Here is a 12,719-nt window from a genome sequence, read left to right as displayed (position 1 = left end):
TCAGATAAACATTCAAATCACATTGCCAGTTTTTTTTTTGCATTTACTAATTTGTTTTTTAAATTATTGAAGCGCGAAAAAATTTAGCATGTTTTATTTTGCTAAAATGTAGAATCCTGCTTATTAGAAGATTATTTAACTTTTATTTAATTATGCTTTATACTTTTATTTTTAAGTCACAATTATTTTGAAAAAATATCACAATCAACAAATAATATTTATATCTAACGGAGTTTGATGTTTTAAATAAAAGTTAATTATATCTTACATTGTAATGATCAAATTCAAATTATTAAACTGAAACGATTCAATCGATGAACTATTGTTATTTCGCCGACATATCGTACATATATTATGTATGTAGGTACTCGTATAAGCGGAGATATCCCCCTTCTATTGTTTTCAATAAAAAGTAAGTAGGTTCAGAATAAAAAGAATTTAAGTAGACAAATAAAGAATGTTTTCGATTACCATATACACAAGGCGATGTGTACAGTAATATTGTGTTAAACGAGTCACGCAAAAATGTAGTAGCCGTTATTCAATTCGATTTTAGTTTTCATGATGAAAAAATACTAAGAAATATTTCAATATGTTAAATATGTTTTTATATATTATTTACTAGCCTTTCTCGAATGTAAATAATTTAAAAAATCGTGAGATTTATACATGTTTATCGATACACAAGTCTTACAGTTAACTACGAAATTGACTGTATAGTATTTTATTTTTATGCTAGTCACAAGGGAAACAGGCCACATTAGTTAATTTAGAGCCTTAATAATTTTGTTTATAATTACTAAAGTAAATATTAAGTAAGTAGATATATTTCCACAATGCGCCATATAGAAATAGCATTTTAAGTGAATATCTGATTTTCTCTAATAGTGTACAATAAAGAGTATAGTGTACAATAAAGAGTATTATCTATTGTATTGTATTGTATCTGTTGATTTTTGAATAGTACAGAAGTTTGTATTGCTATCAAATAAATAAAGGAAACCAGTCCAGTTACTAGTTAAAGTGAATCAGTAAAACGCGGTCACCTTGGAGAACCATTCTGCATTACATTCAACAACCTGCTCTTCCTGTCTCCGTAAACAAGCCTTATAACTTCTACATTTTTCAAGATGAACTATTTTTTGTTATAAAAATAAACATGAATGAAAGAATGAATGTATTTTAAAATTTAATATTGTAGGTATTATATATCTATTATATTTTTTAACGAAGTTTCCCTTCTTTTTTATCTCAAATTGGATTTCTAGGAAATAATTTAAGTTCTTATCTAAACTATCTCATTAGGTACGTTATGTATTTGTAATGTAAACGTAATGTATGTAACATGTACCTACTTGCATACAGACTAATACGTTATTTTTCCTATTAGCGAAGCAGTCGGTACCATAAATGTTAATCTAGATTACGTGTTTAATTTACGAAGCCATGCGATACCGCGCTCTATACTTTATTTAAAGTAAGATGTAAAAGATATGACAAAAAATGTGTCACCTGTCTTAAATGAAGCAGCATTCTTCTTGATATAACTGCGTATTAAATTAAAATAAAAAAAGTCGCAATGCAATTCCATTTTATGCCGAAAATAGCTTACATCATTTGGAAAAGAACTGATACTTATCAAACTGTTGATTTTTTTGCCAAACATATGTAGGGAACACCGTAAGGCAACTCCTTTTCGTGTAAAAATAGTACATTAAAATCGGTACACCCGTTCGAGAGCTATGATGACATCAACAGACATTGGCAACAATCTTTAACTTTTTAACAGATTTCAAAAAAGGAGGTTCTCATTTCGTTTGTATTTTTTTAGGGCTCCGTACCACAAAAAGAAAAACGGAACCCTTATAGGATCACTTTGTTGTCCGTCTGTCTGTCAAAACCCCTTTTCTCAGGAACAGGTATCAAGCTAAAATTCATATCAAATACCCCTCTCTATATCTACTGTCCCTTGGTGCTGTGAAAAAAATCAAACTTCTAAGTTGCATTTGCAATCAAAAGATACAGCTGTTTATGCTGCAAATTTTTGACACTTGCAAGGGAATCTAAACCTACAGAGTACTTTATATGAAGTAACGTCTTTTAACACAGATAAAGGAAAAATTGCGAAAATCATAAATTTTTATTTACATCATATAATGAAAATATTTTTAATAATTTTGTTCGTACGGAACCCTCGGTGCGCTAGCCCGAGTCGCACTTGGCCGGTTTTTTATGTATCTCAGAACTTTTGACTGAGTGGACCGATTCCGATGATTTTCTTTAAATCGAGAGGTGGTGCCTGTCATGTGGTCCCATTTAAATTTAATTGAGATCTGACAAGTACTTTTCGAGTTATATCTAATATAATGCGTATTTACTTTAGGTACTATTTTTTTTTAATTTCGCACACCTATAGTGCCTCGGAGAGCACGTTAAGCCGTCGGTCCCGGTTGTTATCATGTACACCTGATAGCGATCGTTACTCGTAGTAGGGAATATATCCGGCAACCTGCATTGGAGCAGCGTGGTGGATTAAGCTCTGATCTTTCTCCTTAGGGAATCCATGGGGAAAGATGCCTATGCCCAGTAGTGGGATATTACAGGCTGAAGCGTACACCTATAGTTTATATAGAGAGAAGTAGTGCAGGATGCTAATATCTTTTTTCAATTATGCATAAAAATACACCAAATCAGTAAAAAAATATTACACACACCACCATTTTGTTTATAATTATAGAAGCAGTCTTTGACAACAGAACCTTAACAATGTTCAAACTTATAATTTATATTAGTTATGGTCGAATTTCGACCACTGGGCGACCATTGGGCGTTATTTACGAGAGTAAATATTATTAAATTATGTATTAATATATAAGTAAATAGCATTATTTTTTATTTTTTAAGTTACTAATTCTGTTCATACCTTGATCATATTATTATTTATTATAGTTAGAAGTAGTTGTACATGTATAGATATTAAATAGAATATTTTCTCTACTTGTATGGACCATGTCAAATATTCCAAATAATTATGTAATTAATATTAAGAATGTATTTAAATTTAAAAGGCAATTAAAGCAAAACTTTTGTATAATTATGGTAAACATGTTTATATACTCGTACACAGTAAAAAGAAATAGATTATCTATAGAAATAAATAAAATTGAAGTGTCTGCGTGTAATAATAAAATAACAGCTCTTTTATAAATGCACATTTTCTGTCTGTCTGTCTGTTTGTTCCGGCTAATCTCAGAAACGACTGGACCAATTTTGACGGGACTTTCACTGGCAGATAGCTAATGTACTCGTTATAAGGAGTAACTTAGGCTACATTTATTGTAGAAATTTATTTATTTTATAAATCTGCGAATTGAACAATAACTTTTTGTTAAATTCCACGCGCATGAAGTCGCGGGCACAGGCAGTATATTAATATATAAATATTAAATTTTTGATTCTTATTAATAACTAAACAAAAAACAATTAAATCATTTTATTATAATATTTTAAGATAACAAAAAAATATTCAAATTCAATTATAAGATTAGTATATGATGAATTTAAAAGATATGAAATATAATCTATACAACTAAATAAAATTGGAGTCTCTGTTTGTAATATTAAAATAACCGTTTTTTACTAAATGCACACGGTACATATACCAAAATAACATTTTCTACAATTTTTGTCTGTGTGTCTGTCTGTTTGTTCCGGCTAATCTCCGAAACGTCTGGACCCATTTTGACGGGACTTTCACTGGCAGATAGCTGATGTAATAAGGAGTAACTTGGGCTAGTTTTATTTTCCAAATTTATTTATTTTATAATACTGCGAACTAAACAATAACTTTTTTGCTTAATTCCATGCGGATGAAGTCGCGGGCACAGCTAGTAATAAATAATTTAACTTTTCCTGAATAAAAAAGTCTATATCTATTTATACAAATTATATATCGAATGTTATTGGCATTAGATAAATCATCTCGGGGACTAGCAATTAGACTAACGAAAAATTATTGGAAATACAATAAAAAAATATATATATAATTTGAGCGATATCAAAGTAACAAAATAAGAAAAAAATGCTTTATAAAAAGAATGTATATGTTTATATTTATTATTCTTATTTTATATAGACGTATGAAAATATTTACATACCTATCCGTTTATCAGTTGACGGGGATGAAATCAACACACGCAGCCTAGCCACGGCGGAGGTCCCCGCACACTGAGGACGTCATTCCCGAGCCGCCAGAGGGCGTCCCTCTCCAGCCACCTCAGACCATCGATCCACCCTTCATCAACTCATCCCCAGACAACCCGCCAATCTTATTACTACGAACATAAGAGTCATTTTACACAGACCACATCTCAACGTTTCCCTAAGCGAACACTTGCTGACGTAAAAAGCGTAGCACCGGGCTTAGTGATGCTGATTGCTGAACTTTTTGTTTTTATACAACGCAATACAGTAATGAGTTGAAGTTCCATTACATTATTACATGCTACTAACTGACCTGACTTACGTTGTTCTGTCTTGCAAGCTGTCGATCACATCAAGTTTGCGGACATTTTCTAATTTTCTTTTGTCATTCCTTTTTCCTTACTAACATTCTACAAAGTATTAGAAAATTTAAATAAATAATTCGGCTAAGATTGATCCAGCCATTACCTACCGAGATTCGCGCTTAGTAACAATTCAGTGTTTAATTTTTATTTTTATGAATATTGTTAAATATATACAACGGTCACAGAACTGGTTTGTGGCTGTTCCGGTGGCAGTTGCATGTTTGCGTACATGACAAACATTTGTATTGGCCATACAGATTTCTGCCGTGGTCTGGGTGTTTGTGCAGTCCTTGTGGGCCTCACCACCGTGCCTCGGAGAGCACGATAAGCCGTCGCTCCCGGTTGTTATTGTGTACACCTGATAGCGATTGTTACTCATAGTAGGGAATATATCCAACAACCCGCATTGGAGCAGCGTGGTAGATTAGGCTCTGATCCTTCTCCTACATGGGGAAAGATGCCTATGCTCAGCAGCGGGTTATTACAGGCTGAAGCGATATAATATCATACAAAAAGGTTTTATCGTATGAGGGCAAATAAAAAGAATATTAAACAAACAACATAACTTTATTTTGTATAATACATAATTGATAATTTAATCACAACATGTCTAACGTTCGTTTCCTTATACATTATTTCATTACATTATCGTGTTTCTAAATAATTGACCGAAACGTCAATTTTACGCTGGAAAATCAGAAAATAACATGAGGTCGGGGAAAAACTCTTTTTGTATTTTTTTTAGTAAAAACATGCAATAAAATCTTTTTAGTTGTATTGTAACTGGCTGGTTTAGGTATTATAAAAAAATTTAAAAATTAAATTAAAAAGTAAAAAACTACTTACGTACTTTTTAAATTTTTACTTTAAAAAAGGAAAAAAAAAAGTTTATGGACCTAATGCAGTGTCAGCAAGAGTAGCATGAAATTGGTTTAAGCGTTTTCAGTCAGGAAATTTTGATGTCAAAGTTACGGATAAACGTGACATTTTTGAAAAAGTTGAGTTAGATCGACATTTGAGTAGCTACCATAGAGCTGAAGATCTGAGAATTGACCAAAAGCTTGATTATATGGGTGCCACATGAACTCACTGAAAGAAGCATTAGCCCTTAGCCTTAAGACGTAATGATATCGAAAAAATTTTTAAGACATTGATCACTGCTGACGAAAAGTGGATCACAAACGATAAGAATGTACAAAATTGGTCGTGATCAAAGGTCGGTTAAGCTGCACAGGCAATCGCGCTCCCGGGTGGGTTGACACGCAGTAAAGATGTTGATGTCGAGTGTATGGTGGGATTGGAAGGGCATCATTAATCATGAGCTTTTACTGTCGGGATAAAACCATCGATTCAAATTTCTACTGTCAACAGCTGATGAAACTTAAGCAAGAAATTGAGAATAAGCGGCCAGAATTGATCAACTGAAAAGGCATGGTTTTTCATCACGACAACGCCCGACCGCATACATCTTTAGCCACTCAACAAAAATTGAGAGAGTTTGACTGGGAAGTCTTCGGTGGCTGAAGGGATGATGGAGTGGTGACTGGGAAGTTTTAATGCATCCACCACATAGCCCTGATCTTGCACCATCAGATTTCAGTCTGTTTCGGTCTCTTCAAAATTCTTTAAGTATTGTAGAGTTAACATCAAGAGAGACTGTCAAAACGACTTGTCGTGATATTTTAATGAGAAGTCCCAAATTTTTTACAGCAACGGAAACCTGTCACTACGTACGAGATGACGGCAAATTATTGAAAAAAATGGTACATATATAATTAATGTAAATAAATTTTCAACTTACCTCGAATTTCTATATAAATTACGAAAAACCTTTTTCCCTGACCTAATATTTATAATATCGAAAATCAAAAATTCTATCAACAGTTTGTGAACGTTTTTGACAATATAAAATTTCGAGTACATTTTGGTAATACCTCATTTCATTTTATAGTAATTATTTACTATAAAAAATGTATATATATATAATATTAATATTAATTTTAGCACACACATTTTTGGTTATAAAGAACAAGGTCAAAATTATTATGTCAAGACCCAATTCATTGACCTATACAGTTCATGATAATGGTATACTAGTATAGGTCGGTCCCCAAATTTACAGCATCTAAATTCACTTTTGTGAAATAAACGTGATATGTTTAATCGCATATCGAATTCATTCTATTTTGATTTTCATTAACGTTTCATATTTTTGAAATTTATGATTTATACACAATACACATACAATTGTAAACCATTGATAACGGAAGACATTAAAATTTCTTTACATTTATAAAAAAAAAAAAAACATAACTGGAAACGAATAAGAATTAAAAAATCTAGTTTATCAGTTCATATTAACCAACATTAAAGAAAGTATCGTATACATAAAATAATGATATATAAAAAACAAAAAAACATATCAAAATTAGCAACTACTGAGTCTACGTTCTTGTCGAGATGATCAATATATTTATGTATTCAATAAGTAATATACATCGGTGTCCAGCTTATCAAGGGAATATGTACTATTATTTAAAGTAATAAAGATTTTTAAAAATCAAAGTACTACTGACTGAACATATACACAATAGAATGAACATTTCATATCCAATCTATAATATTTGATCAATAAATATTTAGTAACAAAGTGTGCTCTACATATTTTTGTCACTTTTATAATTTGTATAATATTATCATTAAAATTATAAATACAACAACATCACGTTAACATCTGTCAAGCATTACAATTTTACATCAATAATAAATAAAAATAAATTATCTATTAACTTGGAATCATTTAAAAAATTACGTATTTATAAAAAATAAAAAGTTGTACTTATTTACAGTAATATATATATTTCTTCATATAGCGTACTGTTAAATTATTATCAGAATTAGAACAATTCCTATAAAAAATTCAGGTAAACTATAGTCGTCACAAAATAAGAGGCTCGTTTGGACATTTGACAAATACCCTAGAACGTCCTTACGTTAGGGTATTTGTCAAATGTCCAAACGTCTAGGCGTCCACAAATTACGTGTTTTTTTTTTAAATTTCGCCCCTTTCCCCATTCCACAATCTCACGTGAGATTTTTAAAATGTGGGTTTTTTACGTAAACACGTTTGATTGTTATTGTAAAAAGAAAAAAAAATGCTTCGTGTTTTTATTTACGACTAGTTAAGACTAGTAATCAGAAACAATCAACAAATCAGACAGTCAGTAGATAAATAACGTCGAAGTATGAATGAAATTATTTTCTTTCGAACGAATTAGCGAATGATCTTAATCGTATTACGATTACGCTTAAAATGAAATCTTAAGCATGTACAATCTGGATTAAATGGACCCAAATAGTATAATTTTTTTTTGTTTCAATCAGAAAAAAATTGCGTGATATTTGCCCTGTCTCCAACGTAAGATTAGATGAGATTTGACTCGACCCCTTCCCCCCTTAAACATCTCACGTATTTTATGAACGCACCCTAACTTGGTACGAAACTGTAAGGAACAATAAAATAATAATTAATAACATAAGGTGTTTTTAAAACATACGTACATTTTTGGCGCGTTAAATAATATGATAGAATATATTGGGAGTATTCTTTTCGCGCTTACTTTATAGTAAGCATGCAATTTCTAATTATTAGGAAAAGTCTCAAAAACATTTACGTTCTAAGTCTTTTTTTTAAACAATAGTACTGTAGCTAATTATTTACTGAATTTCGCCAGCTTCATTCGATTTGAATGATAATTAAATGTTGTATCGTGATCTTTACTGAAAAAAAAAAGAGGTTGGCGCTCAGTCGTAAATAAAATTTTGATTTGGCTAATAAGCAATGCATTTTACATTAAATAATCAAATCGATCAATTACTCATGCAAACTTGAAATGATTTATCGTGAGTATCGAATACCGAGTTGTATGGTTACTTCGCTATTTACGTCCCGATGACATATTATGTCCAAACGGGTCTATTATTTTGTGACGAATATAGATATAATACACATTACGTATTTTATAATTAAAATTGAATATATTAATCATCATTAAAGTCATCATCTACGCAATAAAAAGATTCTCTCTTCATTAATTGATTACAATTAATTTAAAGTTTACATTTAAAAAAAGTATGATATCCAATTTCATAACCAAAAAGTTTTTAAATTGGTAAAATAAATTAATTTTGTAAAACACAATTACTAATGATTTAAGATTTTACACTAATAGTGCATGACTGTGAGATCAGCACCAATATGTAGCTACATTTTAATATAAACTATATATACTGTTGTTGGTAAATTAAAAGTTTGGTGCCGACACAATGAAGTATTCATACTAAATAATTTGTACATACTGGTGACAAACTATAAATAATTATCACAAATAATACTTAAAAAAAACTAAACATATACTAAAGTATTATAAATTATTTATACAAATTATAGCCTCATGGAAAACAAATTATACATACTAAAAACACCTAAGGAAAAATTATAAAAAAATCATTATCTATAATGTTTATATTATTTGACAAGGCAACATGTATATATTTATTTTTAATTACTTTATGTAGAATTATAGTCTAAAAAGTCACTATTTAAAAAATGCATCTATATTATGTTAACAAGAATGTTATTGTTATACAATACTGAATTTAGATTACTTGGGTGATTCTAGTATGAATAATTAAACAGGTCAACTATAAAAAATATACACTGCTAAAAAAATGATATCTGTTAGTACTCACATTTTTTTAAATATTTTATTGCAAAAAATAAAAATAAAAATACAATTCCACACGAGACGCATCATGCAAATTATAAACTCATGTACTTTATTTTAGTTCAAATATTTTTATCACATGTTTTATGTATAATGCATTTCACAGCTTCTTCGATCCTTAAAAACTAGTACAACAGCAAGATTTAAAGATAAAGCAAGATTTTCTTTCTAATAATCGGATTCAAAGTGCGGTCCATCTAATATTTTAGTGCATTAAAAAATCGACTGTTTCTTTTAAAACTATAGTTCCAAATGTACGTTATATAGTCTTAGACAGTCTGAAGATAATTCTTGTTAATATATTTTTAACCGGAAACTGTCAGCACCTTTGATGACCGAAGCAGTCGTTTATTAATTTCTCTTAATATAATAAGGAATAGTCGAAAGCACAAAATTCCGAACTGATATCGGGCTATAAGTTCAGAACGTACACAAGTATTTCGCCAGAGCGTTCGTCATAAGGTGCGTGTGGAGCGGGGAAGTGCCGTGAGAGCGCGAAGGGCGCTGAGTGAGCGCTATAAGTCAGTCTCCGTCCACTGCTAGTCGCCGCGCCGTAGCCGCCTCGCCGCTGCAGTATTGTGCCGGTATATCCACACCTGATAAAAGTCACACTTTATATATCGTAATTTACTCATATATTTCTTGTCAATTTTTGTCTACATGTAAATGAAAATCATTTTATAATTTTAATATACGCCTTCTTACGTCATATTTGGGGTCTGTGGAAAAGCTTCTATCCAGCACCCTCCATGTTTCCTGGATCTGATCAAGATACGAGTTATCGAAAACCCTCATACAAATATATTCAAAATAACCGCCATCAGTATTAATATATTTAGACCGAAAGACTCATTATAGACAAAATTAGTTGTTACATGTGTACCTACACGTCAATTTACCAAAGCTGCCACATGCTAGACATTCGAAAATTGGGCGTCTGTGTGGTGTCTGTACATAAGCACGACGAGTCACGAACAATCAATTTCCCGAGCCCTCCTAAATCCTCCACTTCTTTTCACGGCTAGGTCTCAGTACCCGGCCACCCCACCCGGTGACGTTGTCAACGCCGATAGGGCCAACAGCAATTGACAATCCGAAGTAAAAAAGAAAAGAACAATCAGTCTGTCTTTTAAGCGGAATTTTATGAGAGTGATGATATGATAATACAGTGATATATTTTAAATGTCGTCTGTAGTGTATGAAAAAAATTGTATGAAATTGGACTTGCGTTGCGTATACGTGCCAGCTTTCGAAAATCGAATCGATGTTTCGTACCCAAATAAAGTAAAAATAACGATCCAGATCGTGATAGTTAATTTAACCGCTAAAATAGTTTTATTTACTAAGCCATATTTTTTATTATTGTGTATTAAGTATTAAGTTGTAAAATATAAATTGAAATGATTATACACAGGTATTGTCTTGGAAGGTTAAAAAAAAATTGATAAATTATGATTCGAATGTAAGCACTAAATAAATGTAAAATTAAGAATTCAATTAAAAAGGGATTATAAACAATATTACAAAAGCAATAATTTAGTATTTTTTTTTCAATTACCTAATATCACTAGATTATTTTATAATCTATTATCATATTTTTGTGTGAGACAGCTTTCTTATTGATAAGAAGCCATGTTAAGTACTACATGTTAATCTATAAGATAAGCCTCCCTTAAAATTACGTTTAAATCCGTCGAATCATGCGAAAAGTATGTACAGCGCTCTGGTGTAGTGGTGCGTGAAGTTGATTAAACACCGGTGGTTGCGGGTTCGATTCCCGTTTGAAGAGGTATATTTGTTGCCAGTCTACAGACACCCGTCTATCCTTGAAGGTTTTCTCACTATACCTCGATGTGCACGTAAGAATATCTATCAGTCTTACGCCGAGTTGCACGAAACAAAATTAAAATTTAAGTAGAGATTAAACTAATTTAATCACAAGAATTTCATACAATTCTTGCGATTAAATTATTTTAATTTTAATTTCTTTTCGTGCAACTCGGCGTTAGTCGTTATCATAGATGTGTCTACCAACCCGTAGTGGTGCGGCATCGGCAGGTGGATTAAGATTTGACCCTTTTTTATACACGGAGAAAAAAGGTTATGCCAGTATGCCATGTTACGGATTGAATGAATCATTCAAATACTAATAAGTATCGCTTTAGTGGGATGTTATACGAGTAGAACATTTATATTGTATTATAATCGTAATACCTAACCAAAACATGTTACATTACAAAGTACATGTTTGATTTCAACTAATCATATATATCTAATCTTTTCAACATGTATGTGATAATTCGAGTAAAAATATTTTAAAACCACAATGACAGTACTATAAATATACCACATGCTATTAGTAAAAATACTGGCTTGTTTTATTTAGGGTTATAGCTTTGGTCACGGCAAAAAATATCTTTACTTTTATTTACTCGTTTACGCAGCGGTCACAGAACTGACTGTTGCGCTGCCGGTCGCGGGTTCGATCCCGCTCACGACAGATATTTGTATTGGCCATATAGATGTTTGTCGTTATCTGGGCGTTTGTGCATGTGTATTGTGTGTGTTTCCGGACCCCCAACACAGGAGAAAGTCCTACTGGGGGCCGTTGAGTGCGAAACGTTAATTTATTATTTAATTAATTGAAATTAGATATTATAGAAGTTATTCTAAGTTTACTAGACGAGATGTCAGAATATAATTTTGGCTGATTTGCTTTAACTCCTTGTAAAGTAAAAAAGAATTGAGAGATTACGATTCAGCCTGCAATATCCCACAGCTGGGCATAGGCCCCTTTCTCCACGTAGGACAAGGATCAGAGCCAAATTTATAATTTTTTGACTTCAAAAAAAAAAGGAGGAGGTTCTAAATTCGCCTGTATTTTGAGTTACCCTAATAATGCGTATTTAATTGACTGTTTGACCGACTATCTACGTCGTATTATTTATCGATGTAATCGAAGTTTTTTTTTTTTTTTTTTTGCTTGCGAGTAAACAATTATTTTAACCTATAACCTGAATCAATAAGTAGGAAATATTTTTACAACGATCTTTAGTTTTAATATAGGTACGTAATATTTTATGTAAACAGCGTTATCATCAATAAAAAAAAAATATCGTTTTGAAATGAGGTCAAAATCATATAATAATATGAAAAGCGTTTGTAATCTGAGTGATAAAGTTCCTACTACTGCAGTAATTTATTAACCTACAAAGGTCAATGACATATTTATCCTCTTATAGTAAATTATTGTAATGTTTCAATACTCATTAAGTTAAATACTTTTGCTTTACTATATTAGGCACAATAGTAAACTAATATTTATTTGTAATTTTAAAGAAATATAATACATAGCACAGTTATG

The sequence above is a fragment of the Melitaea cinxia genome, chromosome 3, assembly GCF_905220565.1.
Source record: "Melitaea cinxia chromosome 3, ilMelCinx1.1, whole genome shotgun sequence".
In the NCBI taxonomy this organism is placed as follows: domain Eukaryota; kingdom Metazoa; phylum Arthropoda; class Insecta; order Lepidoptera; family Nymphalidae; genus Melitaea; species Melitaea cinxia.
The sequence above is the reverse complement of the archived record's forward strand: the minus strand, read 5'-3'. Positions refer to the sequence as shown.